The sequence below is a fragment of the Mesoplodon mirus genome (genome assembly GCF_964341445.2).
Source record: "Mesoplodon mirus genome assembly, chromosome: 14".
Lineage (NCBI taxonomy): Eukaryota > Metazoa > Chordata > Mammalia > Artiodactyla > Ziphiidae > Mesoplodon > Mesoplodon mirus.
In genome coordinates, this window is record NC_138990.1 from 48,576,644 (window position 1) to 48,588,638 (window position 11,995).

Sequence of the window (11,995 nt, forward strand, 5' to 3'; positions counted from 1 at the left end):
TGTACCATGAAATAATGTGCATTCACTTAAAATTTCAAATTAGAGTTATACCAGTGGACTTGGATAGAGTTCCACCAGGTATTATTATTAAATGAGAAAAGCAAAATATGTTAGCTTTTAAAGCATCTAAAATATGATCCTATCATATAAAACCATGACAAACAACCTCCCCATTTATGACATGAGTACTTATGTACATGAATATGTGCCTCTATATGAGTCTACATATATGGAGAAAAATATGGAATGAGACATACAAGATTGTTAATATCAGTTACCCCTGGCAGGATTTGGGTTTGTGGTAGGTGCTGAAGAGAGGGTGGGGGAGAGAGGAAAGTTGGAACCAAACAAAAAGGAACTATAACAAAGAAGAGCCAACAAGTATGATGTGATCACATTTATGTGTTTATGTAAAAATGAATAAGGGGGAGGGTGTTAAACTATGTGGTGCATCTCTACTGCCTCTAGCCCTGCCCCGGGCATTGTAAATAACAGAGGAAGGCTCTGTCCACTAGAAGCTTACACTCCCTTTGGGGAAACAAGGCATAAACACTTGCAACACTTGGTGTCAACGTAATCTGACACTCTAATCTCTGTCTCCTATGTTCCTGTTTATTTAACAAGCATTTCCTGAGCCCACACTAGGCGCTAGTCATGATCACTGCCCTAGGGAACATATCTAGTTGTGGAAAATGCAATATAATTAGAGATGGATACATAGAGGCGCTGAGTAAATATTTATTGCATTGGGTTAAAATAGCTATAATTTGGACATAAGTGCTATATAAGATTTTTGTCATTATAGTCAAATCAAGATCTAAAGGGACCTTACTACCTATCCAGTCTGACTTCCTTATAATTACATATGTGGAAACCGAGGCAAGTAGATGAGAATAGTCACTTGCAGTGTACAGCTGGGATGCCAACCCACAGCTCAAGGACCACTCTTATTTCTTTCTGCCATAGTGTGAAGTCTTCAAGCAGAACTGAGAACAAATAATGCCTGAATGAAGCATTTGACATTTTAGTCTTGTTTCAGATGAGGCAGCTAATATAATGGGGAAAACATTGTGCTATAGGTTGAATTCTGTCCCCCCAAAAGATATGTTCAAGTCTTAACCTCTGAAACCTGTGAACATGACCTTATTTGGAAATAGGGTCTTCACATGTAATCAAGTTACATCTGATGAGGTCATACAGGATTAGGGTGGTCCCTAAGTCCAAAGTGACTGGTATCCTTATAAGTAGAGGGAAAAGACATAAAGGAAGTGTAAATACCTATTACTGAGTGAAAGAAGTCAATCTGGAAAGCCCACATACTGTATGACATTCTGGAAAAGGCAAAATGATGGAGACAGTGAAAAGATCAGTGGTTGCCAGGGGTTAGAGGGGAGGGATGAATAGTCAGAGCACAGAGGATTTTAGGGCAGTGAAAATACTCTGTGTGATATCATAATAATGGTTACATGTCTATACAGTTTTTCCGAACCCACAGAGTGTACAACACTGGTACTTCCCTGGTGGTCCAGTGATTAAGACTCTGTGCTTCTACTGCAGGGGGTGCGGGTTCAATCCCTGGTCGGGGAACTAAGATCCTGCATGCTGCGTGGCACAGCCAAAAAGACCCCCCCAAAAAACAAACAAACAAAAAAACACAGAGTGTACAACACCAAGAGTGAACCCTAATGTAAACTATGGACTCTGGGTGAACATGAGGTGTCAGTGCAGGTTCGTTGATTGTAACAAATCTATCACACTGGTGGGGTACGTTGATATGGGGGAATTTTGTGTATGTGGGGGGCCATAGGGTAGACAGGAGCCCACTGTACTTTCCACTCAATTTTGCTAAAACGGCTCTAAAACCTATAGTGAACCTAAAACGGCTCTAAAACATATTGTCTATTTAAGAAAAAAAAAAGGAGACGCCAGTTCTCATCTCTTGATAGATTGAAAAATGCCTCTCACAGATCTTGCCTCTGGTCACCACCGTTTCCTGGTAGCAGTGGCCAGTGGGTGGGATTACAGTGAGGCCAGGTGTAGGAAAAGAAACATACTGGCTGCCTTAAGCACTTGTTAACTTGCAAACACGAAAGAGCTTTCCCTCGTTTGACCAGGGGCCAGGAGGGGGCGCTCCTTAGCAGGCTCATACACCACTGCAATGCTCCCGTTGAAATAGGAGCGTGATCTTATTTTTAGCAGATCTGTGTGTCAATGTCACCCTGAAATGAAAGTGCCTGGATGGTGGCAGGACATCATGCTGGGGGCTAAGGGGTCAGTAATTCCAGGGCTGTGGCTGTGGGACTGGATGACAAAGTATGGCCCAGAGTTGAAAGAGGGGAAATGTCACAGTGCCTTCCATTCACCCAACAATAACCTGTGTCTTGAAGGTGGTGAAAGCAGGAGGAGGGAGGCAGCTGTGGCAGAGAGGGGGTTGCCTCCCATGCTTTCCCTCCTCCTTATCATTTTGGAGCTGTGCTAAGCACTTCACATGCATTTCTTTCTTTCTTTCTTTCTTTCTTTCTTTCTTTCTTTCTTTCTGTCTTGCTATTTTCTTTCTTTAAAATTTATTTTATTGAAGTATAGTTGATTTACAATTCTATGTTAATTTCTACTGTACAACAAAGTGATTCAGTTACACATATACATTTATGTATTGATATATATATGTATGCATTCTTTTAGTCTTTTTCATATTCTTTCCCGTTATGGTTTATCACAGGATACTGAATATAGTTCCCTGTGCTATACAGTAGGACCTTGTTTTTTTATCCATTCTGTATATAATAGTTTGCATTTCCTAATCCCAAACTCCCAATCCATCCCTCCCCCACCCCCCTCCTCCTTGGCAATCGCGAGTCTGTTCTCTATTTCTGCTTCACATGCATTTCTTTGTCTCTGATTTAGAGTCTAAAGGTGACCCCTCTCCTTTTATGAGCTGTGGGCCCCTGAGCCTATCACTTACACTCCCTGAAGCTCAGTTCCCACGTTTGAAGTGGGGACATTAGCACCTGCGGGGGTTACTGCGGGTGTGGGGTAGTGGAGACAACCCAGGCTTTGAGTCAGGCGGCCCCGAGGGCAGTTCCTGAAGTTCTGCTCACCAGGTCCCTTCTTCTCCTTGCACTAACAAACAGAGATGATCATACCCCCTGCATAAGATTTAGGGGAGAATTTAAGAGACTTAATGAAAAACTACCACTTGAATGTCTGCCCTGTACCACCCATTACACCAGGGCTCCAACACACACTCATTTAGCATGACACCTGATGATAGCATATGAGAGATTAAGCTGTTCCCATTTCACAGATGAGGACACCGAGGGCAGAGAGGTTAGGTCTCAGAGCTCAGACCTAAAGCCAGGCCTGGGGTGCACTTTCTAAGGTAAGTGTCTGTACAGCAGGCAGGCACTGACCCTTAGCTCACAGGGCTGACATAGGAATCAAATAACAAGGCATTTGTAAACAATGCAATGGAAACAGTGCTTTGTAAATATAGGCAGCTTAAAACAAAAAAGTACTTCTATTTTTTAACTTGACATTTAAAACTTGGAGAACATCACAAATGTTATATTCTTGTGGATAGTCTTATTTAGACTAAAATTATAAGAAGTGTTCACCAACTGAAAATATTTTTACAGCTCCCCCAAACTGTTTACTAACAAACATCCACAGGTTTGTTTTTATGGTACTGATGTAGTTTTGAATGTAAAATGACAGTCTGCTGGGATGGAAAATCAAAATAGGGCTTTTTGTTAAAAAGTAATAATAATAGGACACCATTTAGCCCAAGCGGAAGATACTCAATAAAAAATTTTAAAATACACGTTTTTTCCCTGGTGGCTGTCACATACAGTCTTTCTCTCTCTCCCTTCCTCTCTCTCTGTCTGTACTGCATTCCCTCAACTTTGCCTCCTCTGAGCTTCTGCGCTGGCTTCTGGTTTCATTTCTTCCGTTCTCTGTTCACTGGGTGTTGACTGCTGTTAGTGACTAGTTCTGCTGCGGACAGAGCTCCCTAGGATGGAGGCGAGGGCTGCAGGCGAGGTCCCCTGGGCAGGGCCAGCTTTATAGACATGTGGCCAGTGCAGTCACACAAGGCCCCGCACTCCTAAAGGGTCCTTCCACTCTTGGTTTAATGCTTTGCAGTTGCTGTCTTGAAATTCTTAATGATTCTGTCTTTGAATCTGTGTTTTTGAGTGAAGTCTGATGGGACAGTGGAGCCTGGTCTCATTCATGGTCCCTCCCCTTGCCGCCTCCCGGGGACCTTCTTCCCTGTCCCCTGGGGCTCCAGGCCCTGCCTGCCTGCCCCTCCCCACCCCTCTCCTGCAACCACTGCTGTTCTCTGCCCAGGGGGTGACCAGGTCTCACTGGAGGGACAGACCCATGGACCTGATTACGGGTATGAGGAAGGTCATAGTCAGGCACATGCCCCGCTCCCACCCCGCCACATCTCAGGGTGGGGTTGCCAGCAGCCATCCTCCTTCAGGGCTGGCATGGGTGGCCTGCCTAGAACCTCCTGCCGACCCCTGATGGAGGTACAAGTGCGTCTGGTTGTGAGGATTGCAATCCCTTGCGGTCACCTGGCCTCTGTGGCTTGAGGTGGTAGCCCTTCAGCTGTGGAAGGGGAGAATGACTTTCCTAACCCAGCAGGGACCCTGCACTTTTATTTTGCATGGGGTCCCCAAATTATGCATCTGACCCTTCCTTGGGGGTCTCTCTTCCAGTACTTCAGTGGGCACCAAGGTCCCAGGTCTTATTTCATTCTCTTCCTGCCTCCTGGATTCCCCCTCCCCACTGTCCTTCACCTGTTTCCTCCCGTTCATTCAGAACTCAATTTAGATGCCATCTCAGCGGGCCCCCCTGCCCCGCCATTCCCAGCCCTCATTGGTGTCGCTTTCCTTTCTCTGCCTGCGGCACCCAGTGCAGCCTCTGCCACCAACTCTGGCTCTAGTCCTTGTACTCTTGACCTCTTTGGACCTCAGTTTCCTCTTTATAATGGGGGAGAGAGGGTTGACGAGCTCTTGGAGGCCCCTTCCAGCTCTGCCTTCCAGTCCGTGATTCCACACGTGTGGGTCTCGACCCCCAGCAGGAGTGTGAGCAACGTGCAGAACGAGACCTACCCTTCCCCTTGTCTGTGCCTCAGTTCCCACCCCTGTGCTCAGCACATCGCAAACGTGCATTGAACTGGATTGTGAGAGTCTGTAAAACACTCAGTTCCTTGGAACAAAGGCACAGCAGGCCTTTCAGACTCTCCTGCAAAGGGATCTCTTCAGCCATGTGACCTGGTGTGGCTTCAGGCTTTCAGATCCATCTCATGTCCATCCAGCTGCTCCCAGTGGGCTGAGGCCATCATAGTGCAAAGCCTGGGTCAACCTAGAGGTGGCCTTTCCTGGCTGTGTGTCCAGCAGAGGCCACTGCTGCCCCAATGTGGGTGCCCTGTGTGAGCTTCCCTGATGGGCTGGTAACTGTCTATTCAAGCAGGGTGCACCCTTGACCTTTCACCCCAGCCTGAGAGTCAGCTGCCCTTTGCCCATGGCAGCCAACTGGCAGCCACTTGGCGAGAGACTAAGGGGGACGATAGCTTGAAGGCAGGCAGCTGGCCTGGGAGTCCAGCCTTCAGATGTCAGCCCATTCCAGGGGCAGGAGCACAGGTGATGGGAAAAAAGCAAGAGAAAAGCACCTCCTCCAAAGGGCATCGATGTCAGATATAGTACAGATTTGAGCACATAGGGTGTGGAAAGGAAGAACAACTCTACTCCCTCGGACTTCTCAAACTTTAGAGTGCAGAGGAAACACTTGGACCGAGTATTTAAAATTCAGATTCCCAGCCTCACACATGAGAGAGTCTGACTCAGTAGGTCTGGGGTGGGCCCTGGAATCTGCATTTGTAACTGCCTGCCTGGACATGGTAGAGAAATCCTGCCTTCTGCAGCCTCCAGTGCCCTGGGCCCTGATGACATCACCAGCAGCATGTCACAGTGCATCCCTATTCTCTATTTCCTCGGGATAGTTTCCTGGAAGGAGGATTATTGAATCTGAGTGTGCTTCTTTTCCAGAGACACTGATTGCAAGACTGCTCTGTGGTTACACACTGGGCAGGCAAAGTTCCTTTCTGGCTGGAGAGACTTAAGATTTTGGGAGCCAAACAGGTCTGCGAGATCCTGGATGGTAAAGACTCTCTTTACTGTTGAGCTGAATCTCTGTAGGTCCTGTTTTCTTCAAAGAAAGCAGATTCCAGCCCTACCTAGCTCTAACACTTCCAAGTTTTGTGGCTGTGCTAGTCAGAGGTTTCAGTTGTAAACAGTTCTTGGTTTTCTGAAACAGAGTAAGAATTTACTGGAGGGTGTGGTCCGCTGAATAATGGTTCTTGGAAGATGTCCATGTCCTAATCCCTGGAACCTGGGAATATGTCGCCTTACATTGCAAAAGCGACTTTGCAGATGTGAGTAAATCTAGGATCTTGGGAAGGGAGAGTATCCTGGATAATTTGGGTGAGCCTGATGTAATTACAAGAGTCCTTATAGGAGGCAAGCAGGAAGGTCAGAGTCAGAGAAAGAGATGTGACGTTGGAAGGGAAGGTCAGAGAGAGATTTGAAGATGCTCCACTGCTGGCTTTGAAGAAGGATGGAGGGAACATGAATCAAGGAATGCAGGAAAAGGCATTGTCTAGAAGCTAGAAAAGGCAAGGAAATGGATCCTCCCTTAGAGCTTCCAGCCCTGCCAACACCTTGATTTTATCTCCAATAGACCTGTTTCAGACTTCTGACCTCCAGAATTATAAGATAAGTTTGTGTTGCTTTAAGTCACTAAGTTTGCGGTAATTTGTTACAGCAGCGATAGGAAACTATTACAGCAGGAAAGAAGGTAACTCAGAGAACTGATGGGGAGGCTGGAGAATCTCATCCAGGTAGGTGAGGCACAGGTAACACCCCGCCCCAGGAACGGGCTGCTCAGGACGCTGTCCCTGCTAGACACTTGCTGCTAACTTTGTGGGCCCCACTGCCGGGGACTGTGCTGCTGCTGCCTCATTCCGCCTCATCTTATCATTTCAGGATACATCTGAGAGACGATAAGTTTTCCTACAGAACCCGAATGTCCTTGTCACACCTAGCAAAATGAGCTGTAATTTCTTTTTTTTTTTTTTTTTTTTTTTTGCGGTACGCAGGCCTCTCACTGTTGTGGCCTCTCCCGTTGCGGAGCGGACGCGCAGGCTCAGCGGCCATAGCTCATGGGCCCAGCCGCTCCGCTGCATGTGGGATCTTCCCAGACCGGGGCACGAACCCATGTCCCCTGCATCGGCAGGTGGACTCTCAACCACTGCGCCACCAGGGAAGCTCTGAGCTGTAATTTCTTGATTAGCCAATATCTAGTCTCTAATCAGTTTTCCCCAATTTTCTCATATCTCTTTAGAGATGGTTTATTCTAATCAGGATCTAAACAGGGTCAGCACATCACATTTGGGTATTCCGTCTCTTAATTCTTTTACAGGCAGTCATGCAGTCCCCACCCTCCTTTATTTTTCACCCATATTTCTTCCTCCATATTATTGACTTGCTGCAGAAACTGGGCCAATTGTCCTGTAGAACAGATTACCCTGAATGTTCATTAAAAGAGGGGGTACATACTGTCATGGAAGAAGGTGGGCTTTGGAGAGCCTTGGGATCAAAGCCCGGCTCTGGGGTTTATCTTTGTGTCCCTGCACCCCTCACTTTATCCACTGGAGTTTGATCAGAGAGGCAGAGCCACGATGAGTGATATCAAGTAAAGACATTTGGGGGAGAATTAGGCATCACACAATTGCAGATCTGGTTAAGCAGTCTACATAAAGTCGTTTCTGCATCCAGTGTTGGGCCTGAAGTCCCCCCGGCCAGCAGTTGGGAAGGAAAGATAGATGTGAAGTAGGGGAGAAAAGGACAAACTGGAACCCACAAAACTGAACTGGGCCCCTCAGGGAGAAACTGCAACTTGCATTTGTCTTGCTTCCTTTCAGTGATGCAGGTGACTTGCAGGATTAGTTGGTGACCCGCAGAGCCACACACACAACTGGCCCAGGATTTGGAGAAGCAGATGGAGAAGACCGGGCTGGAGCAAGAGGAACAGTGGACTCAGCTGCCACACACCAACGAGGTGAGCCAGGAGCCCAACATCAGCCTGCGTGGCGGGTACTGGTTGGATGGGGTTTAAGGAGTGCCCTTTATACAAACAGATTTCCCTCCCCTAAAATATATTTTTAAAATTTGACAAGAAAACCTGAAAATATAGAAAGGATTAAACAAGGAAATAAATAAATAAACCCATAATTAAATAATCCACAGCTACTATTAACATTTAGGGTTTTGTCTTTTACGTATTTTTCTATTATATATTATACACACACACACATCTGTATTACATATAGTTTCACAATTATAATTAATTTATGTATACAGTTCTGAATCCCACTTTTTTCTCTTAACATGATTCTTGTATATGCCCAGTGATTAAAGTTCTTGGAAAACATCACTTTTATTTTATTTTTATTTTTATTTTCTTTCTTTATTTATTTATTTATGGCTGTGTTGGGTCTTCGTTTCTGTGCGAGGGCTTTCTCTAGTTGCGGCAAGTGGGGGCCACTCTTCATCGCGGTACGCGGGCCTCTCACTCTCGCAGCCTCTCTTGTTGCGGAGCACAGGATCCAGACGTGCAGGCTCAGTAGTTGTGGCTCACGGGCCTAGTTGCTCCGTGGCATGTGGGATCATCCCAGACCAGGGCTCGAACCCATGTCCCCTGCATTGGCAGGCAGATTCTCAACCACTGTGCCACCAGGGAAGCCCCCCATCACTTTTATTTATTTATTTTTTTAAGATTTTTTTTTTGACGTGGACCTTTATTTATTGATTGATTGATTGATTGATTGATTGCAGTATGCGGGCCTCTCACTGTTGTGGCCTCTCCTGCCGCGGAGCACAGGCCCCGGATGCGCGGGCTTAGCGGCCATGGCTCACGGGCCCAGCCACTCCGCGGCATGTGGGACTTTCCCGGACCCGGGCACGAACCCATATCCCCTACATCAGCAGGCGGACTCTCAACCACTGCGCCACCAGGGAAGCCCGATGTGGACCATTTTTAAACTTTTATTGAATTTGTCACAATATTGCTTCTGCTTTATGTTTTGGTTTTTTGGCCGTGAGGCATGTGGGATTTTAGCTCCCAGACCAGGGATCGAACCTGCACTCCCTGCATTGGAAGGAGAAGTCTTAACCACTGGACCGCCAGGGAAGTCCCCTGAAAACATCACTTTTAATGGATATCATTGTCCATCATAAAGCTGTAGCATAATTGTTCAACAATTTCCCTATTGTTGAACATTTATGCTATTTTCCATATCTTTAGTGGCAATGTCATGAACATCTATATACATCTTAGTTCCTATCCCAGAATATGTCCTCAGGAAGATGAAATTACTGGTTAAAGAGCACCAGCATTTAATGCTTTACCCCCCAAAGAAACCATAACCCAAACATATAGAAAAAATATACAAAAAGGCGTTTCTTCCTACTCTCAACCCTCAAGCCAGGAATGCATCCAATTTTTACCGTTTGCCTAGTACTCGGTCAGGAATGAAGAGTGGTTCAGTGATACCCAACTCTGATTCTTGAGTGATTAAGGCATGAGCCCAGGCAGCGATGAGCCCCCTGTTCAGGGTGCCAGGGGACTCTGGCTTGGGGCCCCTCAGTACTGAATCGCTGGACTGACATGTGTTCTCCCCACCGTGGAGAGGAGATGCAGCGTGGAGAGGGGACGCTGGGTGGAGAGGGGACGCAGGGTGGAGAGGGGATGCAGAGCAGAGGAACCATTCTAGCCCTGGCCCCCCAGCACCCTCCCTCACTGGAGCCCTTCAGGCTGGGAGTGCCGGCAGGAGGCCCAAGAATCGATGGTCCTGAGGCCAGTGTATCTGAGGTTTGCTCTTGGCCAGAATTCAGAGTAGGGAAAAGAAAACTGCATCTGGGTCAAGGTGAGCCTGTCTGGTTGGAGGTCCCAAGGCTACACAGAGGACAAGAGTGATCAGAGCATTGAGCCAGGTGTGGCGATGAAGGAGAGCAAAGATGCTGGTTCACGCAGGAACCCCGCTGGAGGAGCCCTTCCATCTGAGATAGTAGCCCTCCCTGCGGGTGGTCAGCCACACAGTCTTAAACCTCCACGACTTACATCTTAGTGCCAAGGCCATCCCTTCATTTTAAAAGGAAGAAGGAAGAAAACTAATACCCACCGGGGATTTGCTGAGCGCCAGGCACTTTAAAATTAACACAAGGGAGGCCTATTAATCCCCATTGTTACAAATGAGCACACCAAGGCCAAGAGAAACAGAAGGCCTTGCTTAAGGTTACGGGGCCAATTAATTAAGGGCTAGGGCCAGAACTGGGTGCTTTTCAATCCCTGGGTACAGAGGCAGGTACAGTAGGGAGAAGACCACTGAGCTCGGGTATTCATCCAAGCTCTGCTGTGTATTAATTCTTTGAACATAGGGATGGTACTCATGCCTTCTGAGCTTCAGCTTTCCTCTCCTGTAAAATGGGGGACTGCTTGCTTTGTAGGGTTCCTGTTCAGAGTAACAGGGATGATGCTTGAAAAGGACCTGGTATCATGCTTGGCCCACAGGAGGAGCTCACTAAAGCCAGTTGTAACATTTGCTACTTTTGCTTCTGTCCCACCTCTTCTGGGAGCCCTGATGGGGAAGCCCATCCAGGTATGGATGGATCACAGGGATTTCTGGGAGACTTAAGTCTCTGGAACGAATCCCCTCACTCCCTGACCACCCCACCGGCCCCCATCACGTTCGACCCCAGCCCAGCACACTGGCAGCTTGATTACTTTGCAACACTCTGGCTTTTCTCTCAGAGTAGAAAGAAGGCTCCAGACTCTACATCACTTTCGTGCTCCCCAGATAGACCTGGTTCCCAGATAGAGGAAGGACAAGGCTCAGAGCTGGGGGTGGGGGTGGGGAGGAGGTAACTGGAGCATTACCTGTACGAAGTGTCCAACGTCCAGGTGGTATCCTGTTCCTTGTGAGGGTCTCCAATGAGCAGAGGACTGTTAGTGGCCTGCGCTCTTGGTGCCTAGGCCTTTGCAGACCCACCTCAAGTTTTCCTGGGAGTTTGGCTAAGCGCTCCCACCTCAGCCCTTTAAAGGCTCTGGGCTGAACTCAGCCACCTCCGACGGGACCACGAAGGACCAGCCAAGCACTCGATGGCTGCTTCCCAGCCCGCCTGGGAAACATTTCATTTTCTATTTGCAGAATCACAGATGTTGACTTTTGATCTCTTCCTCTCTCCCTCTGGGCCTCAGATCAGTAATTACAGCTATTTCATTTCTTTTTAATTTTTTTTTCTTTTCCCTATAAAGAGAAAAAGTCATGAGGGCTCAGAAATGCTGTTAAAATATTGTAAGAGTTATTACACACTAGCTACTGGGGTGAGAAAGAAAAGATCTAGCCCTCTCCACGTAAAGCCAGTGGCAGTCATCAGAAGGGGGCTGAGTGGGGCACCTTTAAAGGCAATGTTTTTAACCTTCTGTGTATTTGTACACCATCCAGGGATCTTGTTATGGTGCAGATTCAGATTCAGTAGGTCTAACGAGCTCCTGGATGAGGGAGGTCCACACTGCTGGTTCCGGACCACACTCAGAGAAAGACGTTGAAGTTCTGCCTGTCTCTACCCTGCTCCACTCCTGAAGTGCTGTGATCTATAAAAAACCTCCCTGCCATCTCCATGCAGCTGGGGCTGTGTAGGTAGTGCTGGCCAAGCTTCTCTCAGCAGACACTTTAATATAATTAAAACCCACACTAGATTCTTATCACTTCTGTTCTGTTTAAACAGAGGATATTCAGATATATACACATTTCCAGAGAAGGTGTCTTTGTTTTTTTTTTGGTTTTTTTGGCCACACCGTGAGGCATATGGAATGTTAGTTCCCTGACCAGGGATTGAACCTGTGCCCCCTGCAGTGGAAGTGTGGAATCCTA

General features: G+C 47.2%; 1 long non-coding RNA gene across 1 annotated transcript in view; it reads left to right on the plus strand.

The window, feature by feature from the left end:
- LOC309815799 overlaps positions 1–8,163 on the plus strand; it is a 29,438-nt gene extending 21,275 nt beyond the window's left edge. Inside the window, exon 3 of the long non-coding RNA XR_014295935.1 lies at positions 7,985–8,163. This is a non-coding gene — a long non-coding RNA (uncharacterized lncRNA). The remainder of the gene's footprint in view (positions 1–7,984) is intronic.
- The last annotated feature ends 3,832 nt before the right edge of the window (positions 8,164–11,995 follow it).